This window comes from Saimiri boliviensis, chromosome 1 (assembly GCF_048565385.1).
Source record: "Saimiri boliviensis isolate mSaiBol1 chromosome 1, mSaiBol1.pri, whole genome shotgun sequence".
Lineage (NCBI taxonomy): Eukaryota > Metazoa > Chordata > Mammalia > Primates > Cebidae > Saimiri > Saimiri boliviensis.
The window spans coordinates 215,676,232-215,700,840 of NC_133449.1; the positions used below are offsets into that span (position 1 = coordinate 215,676,232).

Genomic DNA, 24,609 nt, shown 5'->3' on the forward strand with positions numbered 1-24,609 from the left:
TAATGGGATTGCTGGGTCAAATGGGATTTCTATTTTTAGGTCCTTGAGGAATCGCCACACTGTCTTCCACAATGGTTGAATTAATTTACATTCCCACCAACAGTGTAAAAGTGTTCCTATTTCTCCACATCCTCTCCAGCATCTGTTGTTTCCCGATTTTTTAATGATCGCCATTCTAACTGGTGTGAGATGGTATCTCAATGTGGTTTTGATTTGCATTTCTCTGATGACCAGTGATGATGAGCATTTTTTCATATGTTTGTTGGCCTCCTGTATGTCTTCTTTTGTAAAGTATCTGTTCATATCCTTTGCCCATTTTTGAATGGGCTTGTTTGTTTTTTTCTTGTAGATCTGCTTTAGTTCTTTGTAAATTCTGGATATCAGCCCCTTGTCAGATGGGTAGACTGCAAAAATTTTTTCCCATTCTGTTGGTTGCCGATTCACTCTGCTGACTGTTTCTTTTGCCGTGCAGAAGCTGTGGAGTTTGATTAGGTCCCATTTGTCTATTTTGGCTTTTGTTGCCCTTGCTTTTGGCATTTTGGTCATGAAGTCCTTGCCTACACCTATGTCCTGAATGGTGCAAAACAACTTATTAAACTTCATACCATTTTTAAAAGATACATTGCATAGAGAAAATATCGAAATGCATATACAGGTATTGGTATTATTGGTGATTTTTTTTTTTTTTTTTTGAGACAGAGTTTCGCTCTTGTTACCCAGGCTGGAGTGCAATGGCACAATCTCGGCTCACCGCAACCTCCGCTTCCTGGGTTCAGGCAATTCTCCTGCCTCAGCCTCCTGGGTAGCTGGGATTACAGGCACACGCCACCATGCCCAGCTAATTTTTTGTATTTTTAGTAGAGACGGGGTTTCACCATGTTGACCAGGATGGTCTCGATCTCTCGACCTCGTGATCCACCCGCCTCGGCCTCCCAAAGTGCTGGGATTACAAGCTTGAGCCACCGTGCCCGGCCTATTGGTGATTTTTATAGAATGTTTGCTGTATGTATTTATTATATAATTTTAAACATCCAAGATACATTTTTTAAAGGAAGGCTCAAGGAAATCAGAGTTCCAAAAGATACTCATTCTCCTAGTCTTCTTTGTCTCTAAAATAGTAATTTCTCCTTCCAAAGCAATATTTAAAAGAGCAAATCTAACCTATTTATTTTTAGTCACATTTTTAGTTTCTGTAAAATAAAGGCAGTTATCTAAATGGAGGAGTACAGTTTTCTAATATATTAGAAAAACATTGCTAAAAATTAAGGTTTGGTTTTTTTTTTTAAATTAGAGGCCCATTAATGTTAAAGAGCTGTAGTGTAGCACAGTGAGTGAAGACACCTGCCATATGTCTGTTTTTCTGCACAACACGGTAATTTACAATTACAATTAGTGTGTTTATATACCTCTGTAGTTAACCCATATTTAGAATATAATATAAGCCCAAATCATTTTCATGTTTCTGAATGTTTACTTTTCAATTTTAAAAAGCATTTGAAAATATCGAAATCCTGATTTTAACACAGTAGAATCTTCTTTGCTTGTCATTTTTGAAGAAACCAAATGAATATAAATGAGCTCTATGGATTTCTAAGTTGGAAGGCAAGGTCAGTTCCTGTGATTACGTCCCCAGCCAGTTGAAAGATGAACTGTCATGAACTGAATCCACCCCAATACCCAGTGAAATCCTTAAAAAAAAGTCATTAGCATTATCATGGCTACACCAGTGAAGAGAAACATGACAGGAAGCTTTGGGAGAGACTACATGGTTTATCGAAGGGGCTACCTCCAGAAAACAGTCCAGCACGTAAGTCTGTTGAGCTGCTATGAGGCAGAATTGGCTACTTTGGTCTTGAACCTTGGACCTAGGTTTTCCTCCTGCAGCTTCCAACAAAATGACAAAATACAAACTAACTTCACTTACTGCTGTGAACTCTTCTATTGCCAAAGACTCTGGTTGGAAAAGGAAACAAGGCCTTCCTGATATTTAACTGCATTTTAAAATCAATATTCTTTTTTAAAACTCTATGGCCTGAATGTCATTTCTTCTTCAAAGGAATAACTGTATTGCTTAACAGGTAGTCCTCCTTTTCGTTTCAGGATATATAATGTAGACCATCTTCTAGGACCAGGTCCAGTGGCCAGGGCAGTGTATAAGATGCATTAAGTTGATTCATTATTTTAGAATGGATGATAATGTTCCTAGATCTGCTTTAAAACTGAGTATTATTGATTCACTAGTGGAAAATCTTAACGTACACCCTTTTAACTGAAAAAGAATTTGTTTCTGTATGCCACCCTATTAGTTTTCTAGGACTGCCAAACAAAGTAGCACAGATTGGCTTTTTTCCTTCGCTTGTAGATGGCTGTATTCTCCCTATATCTTTACATTGTCTTCCATCTGTATATGTCTGTGTCCCTGTTTCCTCTTTTTATAAGTCATACTGGGTTAGGACCTCCCCTAATGACCTCATTTTAACTTAAGTACCTCACTAAATAGCCTATCTCCAAATACAGTCACATTCTAAGGTACAAGAGCTTGGGACTTCAACACATAAATTTGGTAGGGGACACAATTCACCCAATAACACCTAATAATCCTACTGTAGAGAAAAAAAATAGGTGATCAGAGATAGGTTTAGAAAGGCAGAGAGACTTTGTTGTTTCCTACAAAGAAGTTAAATACAGTGGTGTAATAGAAAGGAAAGAGTATTAGTCCACAGAGTCAAATAGTCCCAGATCTGCATTCAGATAACACCACCATTCTAGGGTTACCTTCTCAGAAAAATTTTACAAAAACATAAGATTTCTTTCCTCCCAACCAATAACCTTCTGGGCTGAAGAATTACAGTAGCTTCTTATTTATCTGTATTTTGGGCGCAGGACAATTGAACTCTCATCAGTAAGATGAGAGTCACACTTATATTAGAAAGAAAATTTTGATACTTTGATAGAGAGATGATTTGAATTTCCCCAGAAAAATTGATATGTGACCTTATGAAGAAAACTATCACTTTTCGCTAAGAATTGTCAGCCACTAATTTTATCAAGCTAATGTACAGATCAGTCAAGTGACTTTCCTTTAATTAGTTGTCATTGTGTTTATGAAAAGAAGAGCTAAAACAGCAGAGAACAAGTTTAGACAGTGACCGTTTCCATAAACAGTTTTAAAAATGTTGCTAAATCCAAGTAGATCTAAATTTTTTAATATATTAACTGTAAATATTTCTGTAATAATCAACCATCAGATACCTACAGATGTTATAAATGATCACCTCATTTCAAACATTATTTTTTGGCACCAGTCTACTTGCTAAATATGTATTACCTTTGAGATTTAAACTAAAGAGAAGAGATGGGAGAAAAAAAAAAAGAAAAAAAGAAAAAAAACCCTCCCCATACAGGAATTTAGTGTGTTATTCTTTACTCCCCTGAAAAGCCAATCATACCAACACCATAGGGAAAAAAAGAACATTTTGCTGCTTCTATGTCGCTTCATTAAAGTAGTTAATCTGCAGCCATAAATTTTTGTCTTCTGGGCCAAGAAATTTTAAGTAAATTACTAACAAAAATGTAACACTTTTAAATGAGAAGTGAAAGCATCTTTATCCTTTTTATTTGAGTTTCCAGAAATGGTACGCTCTGTAAAAAATTGTATCATTTTTATTTTTAAACTTAGTTTCGTGCATTAGTCAGTAAACAATTTATTTGGTGAACATTCTCTGTGCACATATATACACCATGTGAACATTTAAGAAACAGAAGGTGCTTGAATTTGTGAGATTTAAATATTTTCTCACAGTTGATCCAGTGATACTACAGTTGAAATAAAACCATATATAAATGAAAAACCACTTTCTACTAAAATGTAAGTATAGATTTTTAAATTATTGTTTTAATGAGGACAATAATGATTCCATTTATTCAGTGGCACATCTTATAAATCTTTAGCATGTTTACTCCCATGTACATTCTAAGACTCACCATAACACTACCTATCCTAATTACAGATATGCATATTTATTTTATTACATTATCTAACTAGATGTATTTTATAGTGCTTATTTTCCTGCAAATATTATTAACTTTTAAAACTATAGGCAATTATTTGATTTCTCATTTATGTTGTTCTCCTAAAAACATGCATACACATATCAGTCTACATATTTTAGGTATATTATGTGAAATATTAGCTATGTAAACCATATGTAATACCCCGGGACATGACAAGCAAAATGATAATACTCACCATAGCAATGTTTGGCCATTTCCCAGACATCCTTGCTGTGGTACTAAACTAACCCCTGCTTTTTCTCCAGGCTCCGCGTCTTCATATCCGTGTAGGCAGTAACACTGTACCTCTGTGCTTCTTCCTCAGTGACCAAATATCTAATTAGCACCTGTTAAGGGCTACACAATAAAGATTCAGAATTAGACAAGAAGCACATAAGCTTGAGAGAGGAAAGAAGTGAGAAAATCAAGGATTACTTCACCAAGTGACTAGCGTTAGAGGAATGGGCAGAGGAAAAACACAAAGAAAGGAGCAAAGAACTCAGGGGAAATATATGGAAACATTCTTAAGAACAAGGAACAACTTGGGCTAAGATGTAAAGGATAACTAGGAGGGGAGAGGGGTGAAGGAGTAGGGGGAGAGAGAGAGAGAGAGAGAGAGAGAGAGAGAGAGAGAGAGAGAGAGAACAGAGAGAACAGAGAGAGCAGGAGAAAGAAGACCAAAAGTCAGGAAAGGGAGGAAAAGTGAAGGGAGTTTATTTTGACTGCAAATCTAGACTGTGATTTGTTACTGCAAGGTTAAATGTAATGGTAAAAATACAGCCATAGACAAAAAAATTATATAGTTCTCAGTATATAATTACATGAGCCTTGCAAAATGCATGAGAAGAAATACTTTCTTAACATTAAAGATTAATGTATCAATCTTTCAAAAAGATACTGAACAACACAATAGATCATTTATGTAATTGTAGTATTGTGTTAATGATGTTGTTGTTGTCATTCAAAACACAAAATCATTCTTCCTGTAACTGGTTTTTATATTGACTTATGTCAAATAGCATAAGTCATAATACTAAGTTCTAAAGTTCCAAAGGCCTTTCTTCCAGGAACTAATGTAATTTAGTACTAGTGTAAAGCTTCTTGATGGTTTGCCTTGGCACCGTGTGTCAGCAATTCCAGAGAAATTAATGGTTTAGCAGATCCACTGGCTTGTTGTTATCAAGAGTCAATGGTCTTCATCAGGCTTTTGAGTTTTAAAAAAAGCTGTTAATCAGTTTCTTTAAATTTGCTATAATCTTATAAAGAAACCACTGAAAACTATTTGGAAATTGAAGAAACCACCAGATATCAGACAATCTTTTAAGTAAAAGCCTACTTGCCTTTGTTTGCAAAAACATTTATCTGATTAGAAACTCTGTTGACCGTCATGGAACACAGTCATACTGTTTCTGCCCATAGCTCATTATATGAGAAAATGCCTAGCATGATACTGGAGATAAAATAGATATCAATAAATTTTTATATTAAACAGTTGACTTAAGATAAACAATTAATTCTTCTGCGCTTTTTTCTTATGTGAAATTAAAATGATTGATATACTCCCATTCATTCTGAGAACAACAACAAAAAAATAAACACCTTTATAAGAATTATTGAAAACTATTTAGGCATAAAGAACAATTCACTTCTTAATTATACTTTTTTGTGAAATGAGGAAACTGTATATATGTTTCTTTAGTGATTAGTAAGTCCAGTGTTGCTTCCATCTGTGAATACCGAAATGCTTAATGTATATATTAATCCTTATAAAACTTTCTAAAATGACAGTCCAGTTTCTAAAATGAGTCCTTATAAAACTGCAGAATTCTAAAAAGATTCTTTTTTTTCCCAAATTATGCTGACTCAGTGGTGTCAGTGGCTATGAACAAACACGAGTCTTAACACCATACTTTGTTTTTAAATACAAGTGACACTTTTTAGCATAAATTGTTTTAGCAGGTGAATGTTTTTGCAGATAGGCCAAAAATCTATTAGAACCCAGCACTGATAGATCTATTTCTTAAGACTGTCTATTGCTTCTGATAATCCACCAAGTATGTATAATGAAACATGTTAGGTGAATAATTTTGAGAGGTTTGCTCAAGGTAGTGGGCTCTTGGGTACTGAATTCCATTGGGCAATTGCCTTTTCAGATCCCTACCATCCACAGAGAAGAGCCAAAAGGTATACACCCTAATAGCTTAAGGTTCTTTTTTTTTTTTTTTTTTTTTTTTTTTTTGAGATGGAGTTTTGCTCTTGTTACCCAGGCTGGAGTGCAATGGCGCGATCTCGGCTCACCGCAACCTCCGCCTCCTGGGTTCAGGCAATTCTCCTGCCTCAGCCTCCTGAGTAGCTGGGATTACAGGCACGTGCCACCATACCCAGCTAATTTTTTTGTATTTTTAGAAGAGACGGGGTTTCACCATGTTGACCAGGATGGTCTCTGTCTCTTGACCTCGTGATCCGCCCGCCTCGGCCTCCCAAAGTGCTGGGATTACAGGCTTGAGCCACCGCGCATTCTTAAAAGTTAAATATGTTGGAATTTAATAAGAAATATTTAGAAAACAGAACTTAAGTAATTATTCTAAGAACACTGAGGTTTTTTTGAGTTATTTGTAACTCAACTTGAGGTAGAATATGGCTCATCCGAATCATAATGCCAGATGAGTTGTTTTCCAACCAGCTCTTAAAATGATTTACATGTTATAGTTTAAATATTATAGTTTAAAAGTTTAGTAAATGCTTTTCCAGAATGAATTTTTACATTAATTTTTCTGTGCTTTATTCTCATATGAAATTTAAATGGTTGATATACTTCTGGTCAGAGTTATTCTGAGAACAACAACAAAAAACACCTTTATAAAAATTACTGAAAACTATTTACGCATAAAGAACAATGCAGTTCTTAATTATACTTTTTTGTGAAATTAGGAAACTGTTTTCACATGTGAAAATTCATTCCGGAAAAGCATTTACTAACCCTTTTATTCCCCAATGCTTCTGATCTCTTACCCAAGAGAGATACCTATGCCTAGTTTTCAGTTGTTTATGAATACATTGTTTATTTGGAGAATTATCCGCAATAAACCATAATCTTAGACTAGCTTTTCCTTGTTTATCAGCGTATTTTCTATGCCACTTTTTCCCACTACCAAACTAGTATCTTCTCAGCAAATGCAAACTACTTTTCATGTGCCAAGAAAAACACAATCAGGAGAATAAACTCCCTCTCTCCCACTGCCCCTCCTTCCTTCATGATTATGAAATATTAGAAAACTGAATATGAATAACTTTGGATTGCCTACCACTTTTTGAGTTATCTATAGCATTTACATGGATAATCTAGAAACTTCTTGCCCTTAAACACATAATAGCATTTTTAAATGCCAGTATTAAAATTGACTGTATAGTAATTTTACATACTCAAATATGTAGACATGAATTCAAACATGAATGCATGAATATCACGTTTATATTTTATGGCACTGAAAAAGAAGCTGAATACAATCTACTCTTTTCAGTTACCGAACTAGTACAGACTCTTCATTTTAAGTTACATAATCCTAATTCAAGTTTCTTACCAAAAAAGAAAAAGAAAAATATTGATTCATATATGCTGAAAAACCCAGACATAGATCTACTTCTGGTATCAGTAGATGCTAGGACTCAAACTGTCATCAAAACTCCTTCCATCTCCCTTTCTACTTTTCTTTGCCTGTTGGCCTCATTCTTTCTTTCTTGCAGAAAGTGCTTTCTTCACACAAACAGGCAGGGTAGGGACAGGCAGTTGCAGCAACTTCTACTCAGCATAATCCTAGAGAAACAGCCTTCTCTCTGCCCTAGTATCCAAATATCACTGAAGCCAAAAAGGTCACATATTAGGACTGCCTGTGATTGGCCAGCCTGAGCCAGTACCCATATCTATGAGGGAGAGAGTAAGGCATGATATTATAATTGACAGCCCAGTGACAACTATATGGAGTTGAAGAGGAATGATTCCCTTTCATGAGTTTTGAATATGTCTACCATCATTGTCCTTGTGTAAATTTTTCCAGTTTCTTGACAAATTTAATATGTGGGCCACAATTGGATCTCAGTCTTCTGATACAGAGAAAAGAGAAAGTGCAGGATACTGCACACTGGAAGATCCAGTATTATAAACATTAGAACGGATCCATCATTTGACTGATACTCGAATCTACGATTCAGAAATAGACCTTAATGCTAGCACGGTGCCCCAACTCGTTTTTGCTGTATCAACCAATGACCATGTAAAGCCTGAGGCCTGCTATCTGGAGGGCCTTATTGCAGTACCGTTCGTTTCATTCAGAACCTACAATCCTTGACATGAGCCTACTTATCCACCTACCTATTTCTTAAGATAACTTACTGGCATTGATACCACAGACCAGAAGGAGATGTAAGCATATGGAGACTTAGTCCGTTAGTTCTTGATATTAATCCTGTTTTATCTTCTGGTACAAACAAACTAATCTTTTTAAGAGAGAGCTGTTAATATTTTAGGGTTATTCTTAGCAGTATTTAATTTCTGTCTTGAGCATATTTTCATTTGGTAACTATCGTTTTAACAAATAACAATAGATTGTAATAATCTGTTTTATAGAAATTCTTTGGGATTAGCAAGGTCCTTATATTTGTCGACTCATTTGTTCCTAAGCTTCAGGCAAAATAATTCCTAAAATCTTACTGATAAATATGTTTTATTTTGAAATTACAGTGAAAAATATAGATCCAGAACCTAGATTGCTATGCATAAATTATGTTTATATCTAATTAAATTCTTACAGTCCTCTTGTTTTTGTTCTTTTCCCCAGTTCTGATTTTCTGGTTTTCATTTCTGAAATAACTCTATTATATATGATTTTCTTGTAGTCTGCCTTAAATCCCTTGTGGAAAGAAATAGGGGTATTAATCAATAAATTAATCAAGCAAACTAAAATCACTATATCAGCTACTGTTCTTCCCCTTGTATCCTCAGAGAAGCTAGAAAATATATGGTTAATATCCTCTCAATGCTTTATATATAATAAACTTAATACAGTAGTTCCCCCTTATTTGCAATTTTGCTTTCCACAGTTTCAGTTACTTACAGTAAACCATGGCTAAAAAATATTAAATGGAAAATTCCAGAAATAAACAATTCTTAAGTTTTAAGTTGCACATCATTCTAAGTAGTATGATGAACTCTCACACTGTCCTTCTCTGTCCCTCATGGAACATTAATCATCCCTTTGTCCAGCATATTCACTCCATGTATGCCACCCTCCCGTTAGCCACTTAATAGCTGTCTCAGTTATTGTATTCACTGTGACAGTATCATAGTGCTTGTGTTCACATAATCCTTATTTTACTTAATAATGGCCCCAAAGGGCAAGAGCAGTGATGATCGAATATTGTGATAATTGTTCTATCTTATTATTACTTACTATTGTTAATTTCTTACTATGCCTGATTTGTACATTAAACTTTATCATAGGTATGTATGCATAAAACAAAACATAGTATATATAGGGTTTGGTACTATCCGTGATTTCAGGCATCCACTGGGGGATAAGGGAGGATTACTGTATCACCTAGTGATTATATTTCAAAATTGGCTTGCTCTCACAAAAACAACTTCATCATTTGTTATATTGATAGACTAGTCAATTTATTATAAAATATTTTATTTCACTACTTACAAGACAATTTTAACTAGCTAAAGTTTGAATACATCTTGCAATAAGTGTGATAAGAAAGCATCATGTCAGCTTAATTGGCAATGTTTTTCTTTCTAAATGATACAAAAAGTAACCATGAATCTTATAATCAATGTTGTCTTGGATATGATGACCTGTAATACTATAATTGACTGTTATAGGTCTTTGTTTCCCCCAAAGAGTTTCATTTAAGTCAAGTGTCTGTTGGTTGACATCTTTCAAGAATAGCAGGTTTCGTTTAAAGATTCCCTTTTGTAAAGTGAAGTTTCTTTTGTTAATGTTAATTACTCCCTAATGTGTCTATTTTCTAACATCAGATTTTTGTTAGTATATTTACTAACTCAGAGCACCCTTAGGTTACCAACTCCATTCACTAGTCATTTTTACTGTTCTTTTTGTATGTACCAAAAAAAAGTGTCATTTTGATATTAGTAATTTATTTTTAAGATTTAAAAGAAACTTTATGTTTCATTCAAAGCAAAAACAATCTGTTATTAAGAACCTGCAATTCTTATACATGAAGCTATTTACATGAATCTCAATAATTCAGTTGAATTATGACTCTTGCTCTAAGTCTCTCTGGTATGTTTCTATTCTGATTTAGTGCCTTGTTTAAAGATTAATGTTACAGAGTAATTTACAGCAGCTTCACAGATGGTATTTGAATCTTTGTAAATGGGCTTTGGAATCCTAGGCACAATTCCATGGAATCTTAGGTTAACATCAGTGTAAATGTTGAAGTTAAACAGTTCTAAAAGGTCGTGATAGAAATTTCATTGTCCCTTTCTAAAATCCATAAATTTTGAGGGGATTTCATGGGCTAAGTATTTTTACTTCACTAGCATTGTTAAGATATAACTAGCTCCTTGTATATCAAATCACCAGCCACTATATGTTGAAAATAAACTGAAAAAATAAACCAAATTTCCTTCTTTTAAACTATTCTAAAGTTCTAGTTACAGGAGAAGTTACTGTTCTTATTTTTACAGCTTCCTTTATGAAATGCTTTATAGAATCCACAAACATGCATTGCTTTTAGTGTCTTAGCTTTGATGTCTATAAAAGCCCATTCAAAACTGGAAGTAGGTGCTCCTAATGTGCACAACAGAATTTGGCTGAAGTTATTTGAAGCTATTAGAGATAACCTTTCTCTACGTGTCTTTTGGGAGAAAAACTGGTGCCAACAATACAAGTTAAGCTGTAATTAGTGTAACTAACAACTAATATGAAAGAGCAGACTAGAGGTCACTCTTAAGAATTTAAAGGTATTAACAGGTTAAGGTTGTAGGGCATCCTATCCCCCAGCTTAATCTGTTGCCTTAGCTGGTGAGATTTGTTGAAGTCATCAGTGCCCTCTAACCTTGAGGTGTTGCTCTCTCATAATTTGTTGGTCACATGCCAAGTTCCTCCTTCCTGTCTACTGAGATGACTTTGGGAATGGCAAATTCATTTTAAAGTTCTTGTCACAAATGACTACACAATTTTAACCTCTAAATGTAAATGAAAGATTATGGTTTAATTTGCTTTAATATTCTTGTCCTACCAGCCTTAGACTACATTGAAATTGTCATTTTATTGCATTATAGAATATGATTTGTTGAGAACATTTAACATGTATTATAAGAGGAACGCTTAAAATCTAACTATTAAAGCAGATGTTGTATAACTGTTTCTAATACGTACTGAATATTCCGGTTTTTATGGGCTACTTCTTCAAGTTTAATTGCCCACCAGTGGCTTTTGTTTATGTTTACAGTCAACTCTAATGCAGTTAAAGGATAAGAATGTAACAGAGGAATAACCTCTGGCTTCCATGAGATGTAGTTAACCCCTTTCTTCTAGTATCTGCCTTTGGCTTCTCATGATGTGATACCAACATGTAAACAAGAGAAATTCCCCAGAACATTAATCATTTCTTTTCTTTTCCCATTGAAGTAATACATGTAAGATTGTTCCTATAGTTGTTTTCTACCTGGAAAAGCTAGAAAGTTTTGTTTTTGTTTTTGTTTTTGTTTTTTTCTTTTAAAGCAATAGCAAGACAGCACTATTGAGAAAAAGTCAAAATAAAACTTTTTCCCTTTCAACTTTTTATATTGCAATCTTAGTCTCAGGCTGTCGTTATTATGATATACACTAGATTGTTTTTAAAGTACACATTATTGACTGTGCATAACGTAAGCTGGAGTAGGTCCCAGTAACTAAACAAAGTTTTAAGATGAGAAGGACCATACCACACAACCCCAAAGAAAAGAATATTTTCAATTCAGATTATCTAGGTCACTGAACACACATTAAGGACACATTTAAATACTTTAAGAATACAGACTTTAAATTCATAGTTCTTATGTAAGTACCAAAAGAAATAATAAAGATGTATTCTTTCCTTGAATCCTCCACCTCCGTGTTTTATACACACACCACTGGTCACTGCTCGTGGATAAACTGTTTTTTTATTTTAATAGTGATTTGTTTATTCTAATATGTAATAGAATAACACAAGACCCATTTAGTGGATATTATTGTTTGGGACTAAGAAAATAAAGAAAGTGAATTGAGGTAAAGGAAATGTTAGGTATTTTAGTAGTGCTGATAGTTCGTACATATAACAAAATACATAAAAGTGTTACAAAAAATTAATAGGGAAACAATGCTGTATTGAATCATGAAATTCCCATAATTTTTCTTCTATCCAATAACTCACAAGATGCTCTTATCCCTTCATTTCTCCATATTATCTATTGATTGTGGTTTATTTAATTCATGTTTCTACTTGGCAGTTTGCTCTCTTGTTTCTAGAACAGACCATCTTCTTTGGACTTTGGTCTTGGATTCGATGATGTTTAATGCTCCTTCCTGTGAATTTTTAACTTTCTGAAGCAAGATGATTAGTCCTCAGCTAGTTAAGTTCCTCACCGTTGGGAACTGCAGCTATGTAACTTGATCTGAGTAATACCTATCATGATAACAAACTCAAATAATCATTAATGTGTGTCCTTATTGATTGATTGACATGTTCTGAATCAATCAATAAGGACACACATTTATGATTATTTGGGTTTGTTATGTTCCTACATGTCCTTGTACTTGCCTCAAACTAACAAATATGTTAATTAGTGTATCAATAATTTAAAACTTATTTTAAAAACAGAAGGAACAGAATAATGCTACACTTAAAGTTTACACAGACACCAATTTTTTTTCATGCTAGAATTTCCTGAGCAATGACACCAAGCACAGTACTGGAAAGCCTTATTTTTTCTGCCTTCCATACTATCTTAAGATTATGAGAGTAAGACATCAAAGCTGAACTGACTTCAAAGCCTGTAACACTTATGGTTTCCAGCTATTACTGTAACCAGCCGCTTCACCCTGACAGCAATTCATCTTACAGAGCTGCCTCGCTAGGTTCCACCCCTCTGCATCCTGCCTTCCCCCTTTAAGAACCTATCAAATTAAAAACTACCCTTTCAATGAAACTTAAACCAGTTGAGGGGATTAGCATGTTTCATTAATGTTAAGATTATACTATTAAACTATATTTATTATTTATTCACTTTTTTCAAAATTGTGCCTTTTACAACTAGGCTATGGGGTATGTTGACATGAAACATAATGTTTTTCATCCATTTTCTTTCAGCAGTAGAATATGCACATGAAGGTAGGTATACACACCTACCACTTTAGTTAGGCATCATGCAATGAAAAAGAAAACATTGAATCTGGCACTTATTTGACTTTTCACAAAGTAAAAAGGATGAAAACCAAAACATGGATTACTCTTTAGAAATGCCTGAAATGTAATTCCTTTTTAGGCAAGAGAAATAAAGTCTCATGGGTATATAGTTTTCTTGCTCTATGAAAGTTAATGTATTAGCATTCGAGCTTGTCCTAGACTGTTAACCAACTTGCTACCCTGTCACAAGTTACTAACATGTTATGCAGACCAGTTTCTTGGAAAACTATAAAACTAGTATCAGTTGAAGAGTTGAAGTTTTTCATTTTTTCCCTTGGTCCAGTTGACTTCTTCTTTTTTTTTTTTTTTTTTTTTTTTTGGAGACAGGAGTATCACTCTGTCGCCCAGGCTGGAGTGCAGTGGCGCGATCTCAGCTCACTGCAACCTCCACCTCCTGGGTTCAAGCAATTGTCTTGCCTCAGCCTCCCCAGTAGCTGGGACTACAGGCCTGGCTAATTTGTTCTATATTTTTAGTAGAGATGGGGTTTCACTGTGTTAGCCAAGCTGGTCTCAATCTCTTGACCTCGTCGCGATCCACCTGCCTCAGCCTCCCAAAGGGTGGGATTACAGGTGTGAACCACCATGCCTGGCTGAAATTTTTAAATTATTGAATTATTTGGTGTAGTCCGTGGTAAATGTTCAATACTAATGGGGAAAGCATCTCTTGAGATTGAATAAATAGCATCCAGATCTTAAAGATATGGTAGCAAAAGAACTCAGAGAAGACTTAATGATTTAGCTAATCTTAAACCTGAACTATAGATGAGTTTCTAAATAGACATTATGACCAAGGCTTTGATTGTGGATTATGGAAACTAAAGAGGCTCAGTATAATGACTGAATTGTTTTAAGAAATGGAATACACTGCATCATAAATTGGCAATCTTTCTATCTTTTGAAGCAGTCAAATGAAGGCTTAATAACCACTTTCAAATAATTTGATAGAATTTTTACATTGAATAGATTAGAATAAGGCATCTTTAATATTACTTCAATTGTAGGGTTCTCTGTTTCTAAAATTAAAGGATATGAGGAAACAGAATTGAAGATTAAGCAATAGCTGTTGACTGCAGTCCAGTAATTAGATGAGTTTTAAAAAGAATTCATAAACAGGTATCCTGACAGGATTTGAAAAGGAAACGGCATGATAGCCTGAGCAAATAAGGGAAACCAGCAAAAATGATGCACATCTCTTCTGGTGCTGAAGATTGGAAGAGAAGGAACCTACTCTGAAATGCTCAGAAAAAGTAAGCATAAGGAAAATGAGAAAAGAAGCTAAACAAATTTTCGGAGTGCTGAAATAGAAACCAAAGGATTTTCTATCTGTATAACTTCAAGGAAGGGAACCAAACAGGTAGGAAAAATGAGAAGCTTAAAATTTTAGGTTTTGGAGATAGATAGTAGATGGATATTTGTAAATGTTAAATTTGACTTAACAAGCAGTTTCTACAAGGAAATAATGTGATCACAGCAGCTTGTAAGCAAGAGAGCCTTGCGCAGGTTTTAACAGGCAGATAAGAAAGGGAGACTCAAAGAATCATCACCTTGAGATGTGATGAAAAAGTGCATGATATAATAGTAAAAATAGAAAGACTGTCCTGCCTGGAAGTAGTAGAAATCTTATCTGTGGCAAATTTAATTGATTGTTCTCCCCAGTTCTGTTTTAAGGAGCATAATAATTGCAGTGAAGTAAAAAAACACAGGGTAAGTGCAAAAAGATGAGACTCACTAACCTATATGTGGCTTTGGGCCAGTTGAACTTCTCTGGATCTGTAATCTTTTAAATATTAGATGGTTAGGTAGATGATTTCTGTACTTTCCAGCTCTAAGATTCTTTTCTAATGCCTTAATTCAGACAGAATTAAATAGGCAGTCTATAGCCTGGGAACTCAAACAGATCAAATGTTTCAGCTTGTAACAGCTGGTTTATTTTGGCCTACAGACAGCAGCCATGGTAGAAGACTTGGGATAATTTTATGAAGGTTTTGACATTTTAAGGAATATAAAAGTTAGGGAGAAATCTCCTGTGTGGGCAGGCAAGAAGTGAGGATACCCAGTGATACTGCAAAAATGAAGGAGTGCTAGAAAAAGTTAAGATGAGCCCCACCCGATTGAGTTTAAAGAAATGATAGGATATCTGCAGAAGACATCTAAGAGAGAACTGTCAGTGTTGCCTAAAGAATGGAGATCAGGCATCAGCATCAGAAATAAATCAGTAGGTTTGATTTATTGGCAGTAAAGTGATAGGGAAATCTCATTAATAGATGGTTCCCAGTGAAAAAGGAAGAGGTGCTACCACAGAATCTTTAGAGAGAAGAGAAAAAAGCTAGGAATAAAGGTAGAAAAATAATTTGAATCACCGTTTAGCCAAAAATCAGTAACATGTTAAGGTGAGAAACCACTCCCCAGAAATAAAATGGACAGATGTTGTTGTTGTTGTCGTTGTTGTTGTTGTTGTTGTTGAGACAATTAGACATTTTTCAGAAGTGTTAAGTCTTTCATTTCCTGGAAATAAATTACATATTAGGGCCTTACAGCTAACTGGTGATTATATATGACTGTTAGTGTAGTTGCAGACATTAAAGGGTCTACTTTAATGTACAATTAAATTATGATTTATATATTTTTCATAAATCTTTCATATATTTTTTTCTACAAGTTCTGTTATCCTGAGTTTTGGATACAGAAACCTTCCTATCACTGTTCTGAGCCATATTCTATTTTGAAATAAGAATATTGGCTAGGCGTGGTGGCTCATGCCTATAATCCCAGCACTTTGGGAGGCCTAGGCGGGTGGATCACAAGGTCAGGACTTCGAGACCAGCCTGGCCAGCATGGTGAAACCCCATCTCTACTAAAAATACAAATATTAGCCAGTCGTGGTGGTGGGCACCTGTAATCCCAGCTACTCAGGAGGCTGAGACAGAGAATTGCTTGAATCCAGGAGGCAGAGGTTGGAGTGAGCCGAAGTCGTGCCACCTCACACCAGCCTGGGCCAGTGAGCGAGACTCTGTCTCAATATTATTCAGTAGTTAAGATCATTACATTGTTATTTTCTGATTGAGAATTCATGCCTATCTTTTTTAAATGGTATATTAATCTATGAGTGAAATTCATCTTATAAATGACACATTAATAGAAAGTTAGGAACGAGTGCAGTTCTCTGAGTGTGTTTTTATATTATAGTTTATGCCTCAGTACTCATCATGACATGCTTTTTTTCAGCTGTCGTTAATCCATTTACCTCTGCTTATTAGAATGAAGAGAAATTACCAAAGGATTTTTCATAAGTATAAAAAGTCCTTTGTGTATATGTGTTTTTCACTTTTCTATGTATATGGTCCTTTTTTAAAGATTCCAAAGCCAATTCTTCCTTTACTTTAAAACAAAACAAAACAAAACAAAACAAAACAAAAGCAACTGTGGCAATAGTCCTGAATCCTTTGGCTGAACTCCAACTTCCTGGTTGTTTTGCCACACTTAGTTCCACATCGCTGAGTTGAGAAGACAGAAGTGGCATAGCTCTGTGCTGACCTATTGGTCATGACCACTCCTACCTCATTCTCAGCATTTTCATCCTAATCTACTTCCACACATAATGTACTTCTACAGCAGTAAAAGACTATGTAAAATCTAGAATCAATTAACCAATGCAGTAGCTCAGGATCCACTGGGATTTTTTTTCTTTGTGTTATAATTTAAAGCATTTGCTCAGTAGATACCACCTCATCATATATTTCACATGTGAAAAGAAAAATTAGAAAAAAGCCTCCAAAACCTAAAATAAATATGTATATCAAAGTTTTATCATAAACAGTATGCAATTCTTTGATCTAAAGAATATAAAGTACTTCAGCCTTCATCAGGAAAAAAATATGCCTCTGAATGACTGATTATACTGTGCACATTGAATCAGAATGTCAGAGTCTTCTAAATAAATTGTTATTATGGAATAAGGCAGAACTTCAGCTCTGAATTTATATAATTCATTCAATTGTAGATTTTTTTCAATTGAAGAATACATTTCTCACCCATAAATTGTACTGAGTGTGAACAGCAGAGTCATTTGAGGTTCATTGAAAATATAGGAGAACATCATGTTTCCTGTCCTTTTGTTAAACTTGGCATATTGATTTTTTTTTTTTTTTTTTGCACAGCTTGTAGCACAGAAATGTGATATACAGCTATGGCAAGACAAGCTAACCACATGTGAATTTGTTAAGTACTGCTGGATTAGCAGAAATTGTCTGACTGTGCAAATAGCAAGATTTGACTTTTCCAGGAACTCTTTATGACTTAATCAATTAAAATAACAAGTTTTGGTTTTATTGCTCAGAATAAATCATTAGCAAAACTCATTTTCTCTTGATACTCATTTCTAGGATATTTACTTTTATTTTGCTTCTGTATTTCAAGCAAAGTAATAAATATGTAGAATTTGAACCAAAAGTTCAAAGTCAAATACAGGAAGATAAAGATGTAACAAATGTTACCTCCGAACAGTGGTTTATAAATTTTGCTGAGAAGAATATTCTAGATTTTTATTTTAATTTGCCATTGCTATTCTTTCTTACTCTCTTTACTGTTCATGATTTTGTTCTCTTTAGACTCAAAGGTAGCAGGATTTATACTTGGCTAATACATCTTTCTGCATTTAAATACAGGACCTTATAGAGAGTCTCTGAAGTAGGACTAGTTTGCTCTTCTCTTCACCTGATTAAACCTCCTTCTTAAATACATTTATTATATAGTTTACCTTGCCTGGCTTCAGAGTAGAGTTGGAGAAAGGATGAACTATCACTCAGCAGAGTGGGTTCCCATGGTTTCTTAGAAATGCTAATGTGTTACCTATCATGTTTATAAAGTTCTCTGAGTTCTCTCTGAAGCAGATAAGCCATTGTGTGGTTTTCTACAGAACAACTGACAGTCTGTCTAAAGCTAGGAAGTGTCCATAATATCATGTACACGTGATAAAGTTGTCACCTGCCTTTTGTGAAAATACTGTCTTTAAAAAAATCTGTGTCTCTAAATGTACATTTCTTTTCTAACAAGCATTTTGTTTTCTCGAATTTTTTTCTACGTGTTCACATTTCTTTTAAAGAAGTGGACATCTTATGAAATTGCATGCCAAGTTTATTAGGAACAAGTCTTTCAAAATGATCTGGTAAAAGCATAAAGCATGAGTTGTTTCTCTAATAAAAAAGGAGGGAAGGATCAGTGCAAAGAAGAAAGTGCCACTGGTTTGTGTTAGGTGACACTGTGCCCTGCTTGTCTAATTTGATTACACAGAGCCCCTGAAGCCTCAGGCAAAGCTGATTTTAGCTATAATCAGCTTCTTAACCTTTTGAGAACTAACGTAAACACTACCTACCAGTGGTTAATTATGGTGCTCTGCTACACACTACAAAGTGCAAAGGTAAAAGTGTAGAACTACAGTAACACATGTTATGACCAAATTTAACAAGATGACTTAAGGGGACTGTATCAAAATGCAGTTATATATTTGTAATAAATTTTAAATTAATAAAGAGACTTAAAGGTGCTTTAAAAAAATTAGCTATAGTTTTTGCTTAAGTTCTATCAGTAAGTGCTAAACACTCATGTACTACTTTTTTCTGTTTGTTGTCCTCACATTTGTACTTTTCTCTGAAATCATCTTTTGATTATATATACATTTTAGAAATACAAGTGTATTATAGATTTCTTTCACAGAAGTAATTGTAATGTACATATAAATAGAGTAAAATCCTCTTGTTTTTATAGATACTAAAAGTTAATTAAGGGAGTAATGGAATTTCTTTATAATTAAATGGAATATTGAGGTTATATAGGCAAGAACCTAACTTTTAAATTTAAAACAGGAGTTCTTGATGCAGGAGTCTAATGTGCCATATGGGAAATTAATATGTAAGATGATTTTACTGTCTATAGTTGGTGTAACTCTGGTGCAGTGATATGACTAATGGGGTAAAGAACCATAAAGATTAAATAATGTACTTATCAAGGCTGGGTCTTCAAAGTCATATTTATTGGGAAAACCCCAATAGGAATATTCTCCTGAGTAAGAGTTGCAGGTGACCAAGAGACTATATGGCGCCATAAGTCATAGCCCATATTGGTGAGTCTCAGTACCAGCAATTTTACCCGAAATTTCATGCCTTGTAAAAATTCTGAAGGGTAGAATCTTAATGCTCTCCAGCAACAGACATTAGAAACAGTCACCCTGTATAAATTAAAATGAGGAGAAGGAGAAGGTTCAAACTAAAGATCATCTATAATTTTTTTTAACCTAAGGTCACTTTCTAATAAGTAACGTGAATATGTGATTATGCAGCATAGTTCATCTGTGCTTACAGTGAGCTCAAAAATCGCACGTACAGAAATGGATTGTTAGAGGGGAGCCTTTCAGAGTTTCTGAAGTGTTGGAAAGCATGAGCGTGCACCTGGCAGCACCACCAGCCTATTTGGTTAAACTTGGTCATGTGTCAAGTAAAGCTGACCTTGTTAATAATTAACTTAAACTCATTAACATAAATGCCACCTAAAAGGAGTTCAGATGCATTTAGTAGCCACATATAATACTATGGGATAAATGAAACCAGATATCAAATAACTGGACATCTTTGGCTTCTTGCAGAAATTTTTTAATGAATTGTATTTCTGTTTTGTAATCAGCTTGTTAAAAGAAAATGATATGAAACTGCATGTTACAGATATTATAGATATCTTTTAGAAAAAGTGTGTTTTATTTTGTGGCACATACAACAAAAATGTATTTTTCCAGCATCCTGGTATAGCTGCAGGGAACTGCTAAAGGCTGGAGGCCACAGGCACAGGGCTTTAGCTGCCCTTCATCCTCCTGACCACTGAGGGCTGAGGATCACTATCTCCACACCCCTGTAAATCATTCAGGGCCTACTGTGGGGAGAGGGCTGCTATTTTAAAGATGTTCCCTATATTTCATGAGGTCCTCTCTTAGGAGGACCCACCGGAGAAATCTTCCCTAGAATTCAGTGCTTCACCAGTGGTTTCTTTTTATCTTATGGACAATGAAAATTTTATAATATGTTATTCCAGTGAGAGTGTAGTTAAATCTCTTCAATATACTGACTGTCTTTCTTTGGGGTATATACCTAGCAGTGGAATTGCTAGATCATATGGCAGTTCTATTTTCAGTTTTTTGGGAACCTCCAAAATGGTTGTACTATTTTACATTCCCACCAGCAAGGGTTTCCCTTTCTCCACATCCTTGCTCATATTCATTATTGGCTGTCTTTTGGATATAAGCCATTTTAACTGGAGTGAGATATCTCATTGTGGTTTTGATTTGCATTTCTCTGATGATTGGTGATGTTGCACTTTTTTTTATATACCTGTTGGTCATCTGTATGTTTTTTTGTGAAATGTCTATTCAGATCTTTTGTATATTTTTAAATTGGATTATTAGATTTTTTTCCTATCGAGTTCCTTCAGCTTCTTACATATTCTGTTTATTAATCTCTTGTCAGATGGGCAGTTTGCAGATATTTCTTCCATTCTGGGGATTGTCACTTTGTCTGTGCAGTATCTTTTAAACTTGATGTGATACCATTTGTCCATTTCTGCTTTGATTGCCTGCATTTTTGAGGTATTACTCAAGAAATATTTTCCCAGTCCAATGTCCCCAGAGAGTTTCCCCAGTGTTTCCTTTTGTAGGCTCATAGTTTGGGATCTTAGATTAAAATCTTTAATTCATTTTGATTTTATTTTTGTATATGGTGACAAATAGGCGTCTAGTTTCATTCTTCCACATACAGACTTCCAGTTTTCCTATCACCATTTATTGAAACGAGTGTCTTTTCCCCATTGTATGTTCTTGGCACCTTTGTTGAAAACGAGTTCAATGTAGATGTGTGGGTTTATTTCTGGCTTCTCTATTCTATTCTATTGGTCTTCGTGTCTGTTTTTATTGTTTGTTGTTTTGGTTACTATAGCTCTGTAGTATAATTTGAAGCCAGGTAATGTGATTCCTTCAATTTGGTCATTTTTGCTTGGGATGGCTGTGGCTATTCTGGGTCTTTCGTGGTTCAATATAAATTTTAGGATTATTTTCTCTGTTGCTCGAGTGGAATTCTTTTCTGAATTTCAATTTTGAATTGTCTGTTGCTAGTTTGAGAATTAAAATTGATTTTTGCATATTGATTCTGCATTTGTGACCTAGCTAAAACTTGTTTATTCATTCTAGATTTTTTTAATCGAATCTTTAGGATTTCCTACATACAGGACTATGCCATCTATGAGTAAAAACAGTATATATCTTCCTTCCTAATATATATGCCATTAATTTTTTTATCTTATGTGCAATGAAAATTTTATAATATGTTATTCCAGTGAGAGTGTAGTTATCTCTTCAATGTACTGATTGCCTATACCTATCAGTGGAATTGCTGTACTGGCTACAACCTCATGTACAATGTTGAACAGAAGTAATGAGAGCAACTGTAGATTCTGATTCATTTGCCTTGAAGATCTTGGTTGCTGCTTCTGATCTTTTGTTTGTTTGTTTGTTTTATTTTCTTCTGTTTTGGGAAATTTACCTGGATTTAATCTGCAGACTCTGTCCCCTCTTCAAAATGTAGATGCTGATAGCTTGGTGGTTTTTTGTTTTCTGTTTTTTTCCAATTTCAATTTTATTTTAGGCCGGCTCCTAGATATAACCCCTTTGCTTACATAGCTTAATGGTCAGTTTTTGCTCAACCACCCCAAGCCAGTAAGGCTCTGTGGGTGGTTGTGTGTTTGAGTTACAGAATGCATTCAAAGTTTCCAAGTCTGCCCTAAGCATTCCTTCTCTACCAGGCTATCCTGGGACTTCTGTGCTGGCACTCATCCTCCCAGTCAGGAATGTTCAGGAGTTCATCTAGTCGCTCAGCTACTCATTCATTTCCGTCCTGGATCTCCCTATTGAATTTGTAGCTAATGTACTGGTCTACCACTCACCCCAAGCAAGACCACAACCTCAGACTAGCAGGGCCGGGTATTTTGTGATTGATTTCCCACTGAATTTGCTTTACTTGATGATCACATGATTGGGCATGGGTTTCTCTCCTTCTGCCGTAAATCAAGTCAGCCCCTTCTAGCAGCAAAGCTGCAGGTTTTCACAGCCAGTCTTTCTCTAGAAGTACTGCTGTACTACCACGCTGCTGGCCACAGACTGCCACTGCCCTTACCTGTAATACAACAGATTTTCCTGAACGAACACTTCTCAATTTGTTTTTTTTTTTTTTTTGCTTTTGGTTGATTTCCGGAGTGCTGAAATGGTTGTACTTGACAATTTTGCCACCTTTTTAGTTGTTCAGGGAAAGAGGATTTGCCAACTTCTTTACTTGTCATCTTTGGAAGTCCTGTCTAGGTTCATTTTTGTACATCCCCCAATCCTTTATGGAACAAGATGAAAGAGCAAGCAAATTAGATTAAATAGAAAAGTAACTGAGGGCAAAGGAAACATAAAAATAGGAAAATAAATTTTTTATAGAGTAAAAATAATTTTTAACTCTTATGGCAGATGTTCCCAGTGTGTGTAGGAATAGAAGTTTTCTTGATATTACAATAGAGAGTTTTACTCCATCAGAAAATTTAAAAAAAAATTTTTAAATCACCCTTGGCAACTTGTCATTGAGATGTGAAATTGGGGGACGGAAGATATGTATGTGACCCCCCAAAAAAACAAAAACAAAAAATATAACCAGTTGGATCAAAATGCTACCCTAGGATCCTTTTTGTTTCATTTTATTTTGTTTTCTCCCAAAGGTCAGATCCCAAAATTTGTACAACTTCAGGCTGTAGGAATGCTTTCAAAAATGTGCAGTGGTAAAACTGCCAGATTGAAGGTTTCTTAAGTGCTACTGTCCAAAATCACCAGGCATGCTTGAAACTAGTAATTCGTGTCAGAATATACACTCTCAGTGTGTGACTTTTATCTGCAGGTGGCAGAGCATATGTTTTAGCACCAAAAAGTGTAAGGTGTCAGAGGGAGGATATTTAATGTGTTGTAACCTATTTTTATTTATTTTTTCTTATAGCTGCTTAGTTCAGGTCAAAAGCAGGCTAACTAAAATGTTTGCAAATCTTAAGAGCCATATTTAAATTAAAGGAAAAAATTATTCAAATAAAGTTGTGTTATTTGTTTTTATTTAACATATGAATCAAAGTTATTGAACCAATATTTTCCCATAAAAGAAAAATACGTTGGTACCTTATGTAAGTGAACTGTAACGAGTGGACTAATCTCTTTAAATAGATTTTCTGGTTAAATTCTAGTTACCCTTTAAACACTATAGTTACCTTTATTTTTATTCTATAACAATCCATTTTCCTAATTTAGGAAATAGCTATGTGTGGCTAGCAATTAAATGTAGCTAGCAAATATCACTTAGTATTTTCTGACTGATGTAGTTCTTACTACATGATTCATTCATCATTTTGTGCATTAATCATAATCAAGATCTTAGCAGATGGGTAGGATTTGGAAACTCAAACCTCAACTGATTGGTAACATGGAGGAATGCAAGCCTGATGTTGTCAGATTTCTCAGTTTTTCCAAAGAAGTCAAAAGTCTGAATTTTTTTTTCATATTTCTCTAATTTTAAGTGTTGCAACTAACTAAAAATTTTAAAGCTATTAAAGAGGTCAAATAAAATGGAAGCCATTTATATCAAGACCATAGGCTACCAGTTTGCTTGTTCTGACAGCCTCTGGCTGATCTGTTATTGTATAACTCTTGCTCATTAAATAATGCATCACATGCTACTGAAATAATTGTCTTTACTGTGTTACTGTAAAGTTCTGAGGTAATGTGTTTTATTTGAAAATGCACTGAACTAGACATCCAACAACCTTGATTCTGCAGCTAAAAATATTTCTTAAGCCCTTCCTATATTAACCAGGCCCTGGTTTAAGCACTTACATGTATTAACTCATTTAATTATAGCTTTAGGTTTGCTTCTTAAAAGTTTTATGCTGTAAAGTTAATCATTTAACTTCTATAGTTCTGTTTCATCACTTGAAAAATTATAGGGTTGGAAATACAAATATATGTGTGTGTATACATAAGGTTAGAGTCAATTG

The 24,609-nt window shown here is 34.7% G+C and overlaps 1 protein-coding gene across 13 annotated transcripts in view; it reads left to right on the forward strand.

The window, feature by feature from the left end:
• Window positions 1-24,609, forward strand: part of ARB2A (ARB2 cotranscriptional regulator A) — a 505,249-nt gene that overhangs the window by 377,474 nt on the left and 103,166 nt on the right. The window lies entirely within an intron of this gene.